This window comes from Lepisma saccharinum, chromosome 11, assembly GCF_977018435.1.
Source record: "Lepisma saccharinum chromosome 11, izLepSacc3.1, whole genome shotgun sequence".
NCBI classification, from domain to species: Eukaryota; Metazoa; Arthropoda; class Insecta; order Zygentoma; family Lepismatidae; genus Lepisma; species Lepisma saccharinum.
Window position 1 is genome coordinate 10,618,381 of NC_139239.1, and position 9,339 is coordinate 10,627,719.

A 9,339-nucleotide genomic window follows, 5' to 3' on the forward strand; every position below is an offset into this window, starting at 1 on the left:
GTTTACGATCCGCGCACCGCACGCATTTTCAAAGACCGGATTAAATCAAATGAACCACTGATAAACTGATATGAGCCTGCATCGTCAATCTACACAGTAAAAAATCGTTTGTCATATTTGTTTTAGCTTAATTTTGCTGAGTTGGCACCACTCGTACTCTCAAGGCCAGACTAGTACGTAGAAGAGTGGTGGGGAGGATGACGTAATAGGAACTGCTCCGCAGCGATCTGCTCATATCGGGACTTAACTTGTCAGGCTATAGAACAAGAATTGAACCATTCGTCAGAAGATGAAGAAAATGAAGCAGCACCTGCTTCTACAGTTCAACGGGGAGCAAAAAGAAAAACCACAGTGTCTCCAGGTGAGTCTCCTTTTCTATCTGAAATGAAATACAGTGCTAAAGATAGAAGCGAATTGACTGTAATTGATGCCGATGTAAATGTTCCTGGTAGGCATCCAGCACATAATGTTTTACAAGAAAAGCCTGGCCTGTCAGAATTTGCTAAACGAAATATCCTTGAAGGAAAGGTTTCAAGTGCATGGCATCTTTTTGTGAATGAGAGGATGCTTCGTCACATAAAATCCTGCACTGAAGAAGCAGCTCATCGTCAAACTGGAGGAAATGACTGGTCTGTTACATTACAGGAACTTGATTCATTTATAGCAATTTTGTATGCTCACGGAACACATTGTGCGAAAAGTCTTGAATTAGACAGTTTATGGGACAGTACCTGGGCACCACCATTTTTTTGTGAAACCATGGCTAGGGACAGATTTCGTGAAATAATGTGATCTCATCTAGAACAGTATTCTACAGTTCTTCTGAGTAGTGCTGACAGCACACTCACTGTGCACCAAGGCAAAAGAAACCAAAACGTTCTAATTCTCAGTTTCATGCATTCAAACATGTGTATTGGAGGTGGTGTAAAGAAACCCCCTGAAACTATCAGCTTTTACAACAGTGCAAAGTTTGGTGTAGATGTAGTCGATCAGATGGCTCGTAAATTTTCCATAAAAGCAGCATCGCGAAGATGGCCAGTTCATGTATTCTACAACATTTTGGACCTAGCCACTCTCGATGCATATATTTTGTGCAAGAGTACAACTGGTGAAAATTTTGGTCGTCACTTGTTCCTGATGAAACTTTCTGAAGAACTCCAAGAAAGAAGCAACAGAATCCCATAGCCCAATCTACAGATAGTCTCTTATGAACCTCCAGTAAAATGACAGCGTCGACAGTGCCAAACATCCAAATGTAGAAACAAGACAGGAGACTTATGTGAGAAGTGTGGAAAAGCAGTATGTGGAAAATGTGTAAAAATTGTTAAAAAATACTGCACCAATTGCATTGCAGATGATGCCAAATAAGTAAATTTATTGTTATTGCATGAAATAATTTTAATTTTTATTTGTATTCATGTTTGTGAAAACAAGAATGGGGTCATGTCTGTGAAATTAAAGATGTGTACTGAAACAATAAAAAAAATATTAACAAACAAAACTATAAATATAACCTGCTTTTTCCATGGTGGTCAATTTGTAAGGGGGGATGGGGGAATTTCCCCTTCTGGATACTTGTGCTTGATAACTTTTATTCCTGGAGGGAATGATATTTAAGGGAGGGGGGAAATCAGAAATTATTGGCAATTTAGTTACTTTTTCCCACTTCACTATTCAATTGCAACATTTTCTGTCAGACAACTGGAATCTTCATTTGGTGAACAAAGATGTGGCCTCTATTCCTGGAACTGTCAAACAAGTTGCCAGGGTTGAAGACCACCACCTCCACTCTTCCCTTTTCTATTCCACGGAATTTGGCAGGAAAATGCCACCCCAATGAATGTTACAAATGAGTTGTCACGTGACGGTGACTCAAACTTGTCACCTCAGAACGTCTGTATTTGTATGGCTGGAACAATAGTGCATGAAGATAGCCTACATGGAATTTTGGATGCGAGCGTGATAACCCTTTGTGAAGTAATTTTTTAAAGAGCGTGTTTTTTTTTTTTAGAATAATGAGGTAGATTTCTTTGTGAAGTTAAAATGTTAGTGAAAAAAGTGAGCATTACGAGTTCTGGACTCTGCAATATCAGGAATCTACCTTCAAAATGAAATCTGACAAAGCTGGTGGTGGTGAAGGCTGTGTTGATCACGGGATCAGTTCTGAAAAGTTGCAAGTGCATCTACACAAGAAGGCAGGAGTATTAAAGTGGTGAGTTCCTTTTGATTGTTGGTTGCCCATAAAGAATTTAACAAATGGAAAATTACATGGCCATGGCTTGATGTATCTAGTAATGAAATTACACATACATTATCTTTCAACATCGCTGAATTAAAATACATGTGGTGTCATTTGTTGGAAATATTTTTTTTCAGTTTCAGGATGCATTGCCAAGTTGGTAGTTTTGTAATTTTGCAGCAAGCTAATATCATGACTAAACGTACAGAACAGCGACGTATACTCTGGGTCATCTAGGTAATCGCAGATGACCCGGCTGTATTTCTTTTTTTTTAAAAAAAATAAGTATATATACACATTTCTTCGCAATATTCTTCCAAACCAATTTCGATGCATACATTTCTGCTTCCAGTGCGCGAATGCTTCCAACTGTTTGCCGCTGAATGTCCGACAACCTTTCTCCAGCCGGTGGAATGACTTCAGGGAATCTCACCCTGACGTCATTCCTCCCGCTTCCCTTACAACCTTTGGCGAGGAGGGAGGAAACACTGCTTCTCAGGCGCGGTGATTCCGTGCCCAGGGTAACCTCCTCCTTGTGAGAGTCCACCGGTTGCACTCTCAACCTTCAGAGCCTTTTCCCGTTCCCTCCCTAGGGAAAACACACCCGGTAGAGTGCGAAGAACAGGAAAATTGAATAACATGGACAAACCAATTCTACGCTAATTTTCACTTTACATTTCCTTCTGTCAGTGGCGATGCTACATAAAGGGCAACTAGGGCACTGCCCCACAACACTTTTAACATAAAAAGTTCATCTGAAGAGACGATCGGTATATGCGCGTAAATATTTTTTTTGTTTTTCCCCTCAACCCCTACGTTGCTGCAACCAGACTTACAGGGTATGCACCCTGTGCGAGGTTAATATATTTCTACGTCCTGTTGGAGAGAGTAAAATCTCGGCTCTGCCCCGGAGACGTGACGTCACTGACTGATCCAAACATTTACAGCATAGGCAAGGGACGGTCCCCTCACAATGGAAAAGCGCAAAATTCGTAGCCGTCTCTGGGCAGTGAACGAGGTGCCCTGCCCATTCATGTTTGCCTGTTCAGTGTTTCCAACGCTTGGCAGGCAGTTCATTCGTTCTTCCAGCCTGCAGCAATAAGATAGAAAAAAATCCCTCGAATGCTTTTCTTCGCGCTTGTTCCGGCGACCTGAAAAGTTGACAACACTTTTTATTGCACAAACTAGTCCCTCGTATTTTTAAAAAGATCCTCCTTTCTTCCCATTGTAATATGGATTTGGATTTGAGTTAGTGTGTGAGTTTGCGTTGCGTTCCGTCTGTGCGTATTGGTCGCTTATGAAATAATTAGTTTTTCGCGATTTTATAGTTACTGTACGTGTTTATTTATTTGTGTAATTGTGTCTGTGTTCCAGCAACTTGACATGCAGAATATCTTCGTAAGTATAAACGAACTTTTTGGGGGTACATGGCCAATGTAAAGTGTTGTAACTGAACTTAACGATGCATCATCTTCCTAGTTAGTCATTGATATTAGTGGATATTTGGTGAATATGACATTGAATCATGTAGAAACTTTAATATCTACGCCTTTCAATTCATTGACAATGGAAGAGAAACTGCAGTGTAACATTTTTCTAATCATCCCAGTATCTACCCAAAGTTTAGTTACTGCAAGCGTATAGGGTTCCGACGTCAGTATTCGAGTTTTTTTTTATTTATGTAATTTGTTCCATATGTTGCTGATTTTTCGTATTCCTACGTAGTGAGCATTTAATGCTCTTTGGAGAGATATCTTGATCAGAATGTTAATTTTATTCCAAATTGTTCGAACAATTTACTTACTCCATATCAAGAAACTCCCCTCAAAAACCTTAAAGAGGAATATAGAGGTAAACTGCCCCCCCTCCCCACCCAAAAAAAATGTGCCCTGCCTGACTGAAAAGGCACGCGCCGCCCCTGCCTTCTGTCTTGCTGATTTCTGTTACTTGAACATACATTTATCAAAAGGAAAAAGCTTAAATATTGAAGATGAAGCAAACTAAATTAAAATTCAAAGCTTAAGCAATTAAAGCACCTATATGCTGACTCCCCCCATCCTTGTATTTACAAAAATAGTGATTGTTTCTCCTCTCTAATCTTCAAAAGCAGAGAGAATACTTCTTTCACGGAACTGAATATTTTTTAAAGGGAAAGATATCAAAAATAAATTATATATATATATATATTAGTTAATTTAAGTTGCTATATTCCGCCTCTTTAGATTAGTAGTGATGAAGATGAACGAATTAAACATAAAACAAAAAAACACATCAGGCACGTAGCCAGGTGGAGGACTCAGGGGGCTGAAAACCCCCTCCCCGAAATCCTACAAATATCTAATTTAAAAAGTGTATAGTGGTAATTAATTTTACTTCATTAGCAGGATTAAACACCTTGCATAATACGTTGTAATAATGTGAGATTCATCTTCAGGACTTCTAACCCCACGGCTGCTAATAAGGGATGATTTCCATCCCGAAAGAAAATTCTGGCTCTGGCCTGCAATGATTCGAACTTTTAAAACCTATCATTTTGAGCTCGGAATGGGATTTTTTTTTTTATCATTCATAGGGAATTTTATTCTGAGCCAGGAACACAACAACAGAAGTTTGGCGATTGAAACTGAATGCGTGTAGTCGTTGGCTTCGTGCTGTGCTTCATGTTTATTATTTATTTAGGTGTTAGTGTTTGTCGTGATAGTGCTGTGTTAAAGGGTAATGGATGTGATACAAGATTTGCTGGTGAAACCTTTTGGAACAAGATCTTTTCAGGAGAAGTTGCAAATTTTTAATACAGGTAGGCCAGTGTCATCGCTTGAACTTATTGCTACACACAAAGACAAAAATCGGGAATATGTGAGGCATTTTCGCAAGCAAATTATGACAAAACACCATGGTTGACAGGAAGTATAAGTGTTAATAAGCTTGTTTGTTGGCTGTGCTTACTTTTCGGGGCTGAAAAGAATGTATATGGATGCGTGGCGGATACTGTAATCTAAACAATCTTTGCAATGCTTGTGCCAAACATGAAAAATCCAAAAGTTACATAACTTCCTTTGTTAAGCTGCAATCTTTCGCACAGGCACGTATTGACATGCAACTGGACAAACAGCGTGCTTTGGATGTGGTACGGCACAAGTAATCGGGTCCTGGAGTAAGTTGAATTTTGCACTTAAATTAATATTGCGGGTTTTTATTTCACTAGTGCACGTCTTTCATTTTATATTTCACAGGTTGTTTTTTTTATAGCTTTATAATACTGTCTTGTTTTATTATTTGAAATTCTACACGTATATTAAACTGCAATAACGAGAATTAATTGATTGTGGTCGTAGCAATAAGACAAACATTCCGACACAATATTCCTAAATCCAATATGGATCCTGACATAAATTGCACGGAAACTTTTGGAGTTTGAGGATCAAGGGTCGGAGATTACCCACTCGTTAGAACCAGCATACGCCACTGGTACAGAAGATTTAATATTGAATTCATTCTCTTGAATAGTTCTGTAACAACAATTGATCATGAAATTACATACACAATGATGGTCATTAGGTAGTGGTGATTGCTATTGTCTTGTGCTCAATGAGTCTCAGACTAATTGGGTGTAACATGCCAGGGACACTTGCCTGCCTAACAAAATATCAGAATTAACAAGGTAACGGAACTTGTGTTGAGCACCTAGGACCCGAGAAGCAAGTTAATGTGTAATTTTTTTATAGTTTCGCAAATGTAACCGTAATTTAGCAAAGTAGTCTTGGGTGCTATTTTTATGGGGTATAACACTTTCTGATTCTGCCCCCTCCCAAATATTATGCCCAAATTCGATTTAGATGCCCAAAACTTAGGTCCCAGACTAGATTTCTGGGGGTGGGTGTCAAAATCTCACTTTAAAAACTGTAGGCTCAGTCCCGAGGAGCTGTACTAATCATAAAGTGAACTTTGCCTTTATTTTCTGTCAATATATAAATTTAAATTGGAAATTTTACTGAAATTATTAAAAATATGTTTTGTTCGAAGCTCTTTTTTTGAAAGGTTGAGTGACATAAAACGAAGTGTGGAAGTGACCACATTTACGATTTAAAATTGTCGAGATACAGCCACCATCTCCTCTAGGAGTCACAAACGTACATACACACACAGATGTGTGTGTGTGTGGGGGGGGGGGGGGTCTATACATACACACACACACATTATCTCATGCTAGACAGTCAGTAGAATTTCTCCCTCTGGAAAATTCTTAAATACCACACTGCATACAATTGTGAGGTTCTATCTATACTCCTTACAAATTTAGTGTTAACCCCCCACCCACAAAAAAAAAGAATTCCTGTATACATACCTGATTAAAAGCATTTTTCGTATCTTTTACTTTCCCTTTACCACTGAACAGACCCGTAGCTAGAATTGATCTTCAGGGGGGTTCACAGGTTATCAGGATGGCTTTGTAAACCAAGTCAATTTTTCAAAAATTTAACAGTATTAAATGAAGGTAAATTATATGTGTGCATTTGGGGGGAGGTCATTAAGTTATATAAAATTCATAAATATCATATTACATTTTTCTAGATCTTTTAAAGCATCTTTGAAGTGTTAATTCACTGATAGTAAAATCATCCCTTACACATTTCATACTACTTTAGATGATACAAATATGAAATTTGGAACCAGTCAGCAAGAAATAATGGTACACACCCCCATTAGCGATGCTAGAAAAACAAAGCCCGCTTTGGGGGAGGGGAGCCCACAAAATTCTAGAAAGTTTGAACATTAATACATAGTGCTATTATAAACTGGTAGGCAATTTTCCACAAAAAACACTGGTTCCATACACAGGCCAAAATCTCAGGAGAAAAGTTATTACACTTCCCCCCAGGAGATTTGAACCTGCACCACAGACAAATGTTTGTGCCTGCACGTGTCTCATAGCCGTAGTCAGAGCCCAAAGCATACCACATGGCCACAGTGCAGGACTAACTTTGAAAGTACAGTGTAAAATGTATAAAGTAGGTTTATTTTCATATTCCTCCTTTTAAAAAGTAAATGGTTTCATACGTGGGTCGTTCAATATATAAGTTTCCCTATGCTGTAAAAAAATATATTTTTAAGATACATGAGAAAACTATACATACATGTGTAGGAGGATCCTTCCTCACTTCTCCACATAATCCCCATAGAGATTCAGGCATTTGTCCCACCGTTGCACCAATTTGTCCATACCCTTTGCAAGAAAATCAGGGCCCTGGCTCTTGAACAATATTCTCACATTCCGCTTCACTTCTTCATCTGTTTCGATACGGTAACCTTGCAATTCAGACTTTAACACCGGAAAAAGATGGAAATCACTCGGCGCTAAATCGGGGCTGTATGGAGGGTGGGGCAGCCGTTCCCACCCCAATTCTTCAATTTTGTGTTGTGTTTTCACTGCTGAGTGGGGGCGAGCATCATCGTTAAGAAGAATGACACCAGCTGACAGGAGACCTGGTCGCTTTTGTCGAATTGCGTTTTTCAGTTTCTCCAATGTTTGACAATAACGGTCAGCATTAATTATTCTTTCTTGTTCCAAAAAGTCCATAAGCAGAACGCTCTTAGCACCCATGCTTCTGAACTCCTTATGACGCGAGCCCGCGTTTTCCGAACAAGCATTTACTTTTTGCCCTTGAGCACATGCGCCTTCACGTCTCATAACGAATTGATTGTTGTTCCTTGTAGACGAAGGATGGCTCTTGTCAACCATGTGCTTCTTTTTAATGGCATTGCTTTATACAATATTTTATAGCACAGGGAAACTTATATATTGAACGTCCCTAGTAAGTGGTTAGCACTCTTGCCTTTGGTGCAAGCAGTAATGGGTTCAATTACAGGTATGAGCTCGTAATATTTTTGGTGTTGATCGAGCATCACGAGGACAATGTTGAAGCTACTTGAAAAGCAAAAGTGGAAGCTCCGCTATGGAAAGCCAGAAAACAGCGGTGATAGAACTTGATGTACTGACCTTGATAGGCTCTGGCTCTTAGATGGCTATTGCACCATGGAGTTAAGTTTTAGTCCACAAAAGAGAGTATCCCAAATTTCAAAAATGAGATTTGTGTGTGAGAAGAACTCACAGGGAATAAAGCTTGTGGAAACTCAAATTTTAAAAAATTTCTTAGATTGAGGTGAGTAAAAGTTATAACAAAATATGGTGAAACAGTGTGCTCCCAAGTACCTCAACATGCAAACTAGTTAATGCTGCAAAATACCATTTATATATTTATTTTTTGTACATGAAAGCTTCTACTTACTTTGCAATCGGTGATGCTCTTTGAAGACACTTTTATCAAATGAAAGACATTCTCAAATGGAACTATAAGAAAAAGAAGAAAAAACTAGGTATCAGTTTGTGTTTTTCAAGAGATGATAAATGCTACATTACAATCTAAATATTCGTGTTTAGAGCAGCAAAGTACATTTAACATGAAGAATTTACAAATTTACAATTTTCTGAAGAGATCAAAATTCCTCGATCAAAATTTATAAAATAGTATGTGGCCAGAAGATGTCGTGGAAACAATCTTAGTACCTATAAAGAAGAGAAGTAATGCCAAGAAATGCTCTGAGTATAGGACAATCAGTTTGTTATCACAATCAGCAACAGTTATTTTGAGAATTTCAAATAGATGCATATACTCATATTAAGCTCATATTGTTTCATGTTCCAAATCCTGAGGAATATCCTAACAAAAGATATGATGAAAACTTTGTACCATGCAATAATTAATTCAAGAATAACATATGGGATATCATTCTGGGGCCAATCATCAAAAGTAGAAACTATTTTCAAACTACAGAATAATAATGCAAGAAGCTCCTAGAGTACCTAGTAAACCAATCTTTAAACATCTTCGTATATTACCAGTGCCTTGCTTATATAAATTTAGAAACAGTTTCATTCATATAAGAGCATGTATACTTATTTAACCAAAATTGTAACTTCCATGAACAAAACACAAGAACAGCAAACAACTTTCATTTAGAGACCATAAGATTACAGTTAACAAAAAATACTATTGACCACACAGGATTAAAACTATACAATAAATTACCCAATGTATTAA

At 38.1% G+C, this 9,339-nt stretch overlaps 1 protein-coding gene across 1 annotated transcript in view; it reads right to left on the reverse strand.

Moving 5' to 3' along the window:
• The window catches only part of LOC145995131 (protein Wnt-4-like), a 155,488-nt gene extending 146,898 nt beyond the window's left edge, over window positions 1-8,590 (reverse strand). Inside the window, exon 1 of the mRNA XM_083131668.1 lies at window positions 8,527-8,590. The gene's annotated coding sequence lies outside the window, so the exon portion shown is untranslated. The remainder of the gene's footprint in view (window positions 1-8,526) is intronic.
• Between the last annotated feature and the right edge of the window lie 749 nt (window positions 8,591-9,339).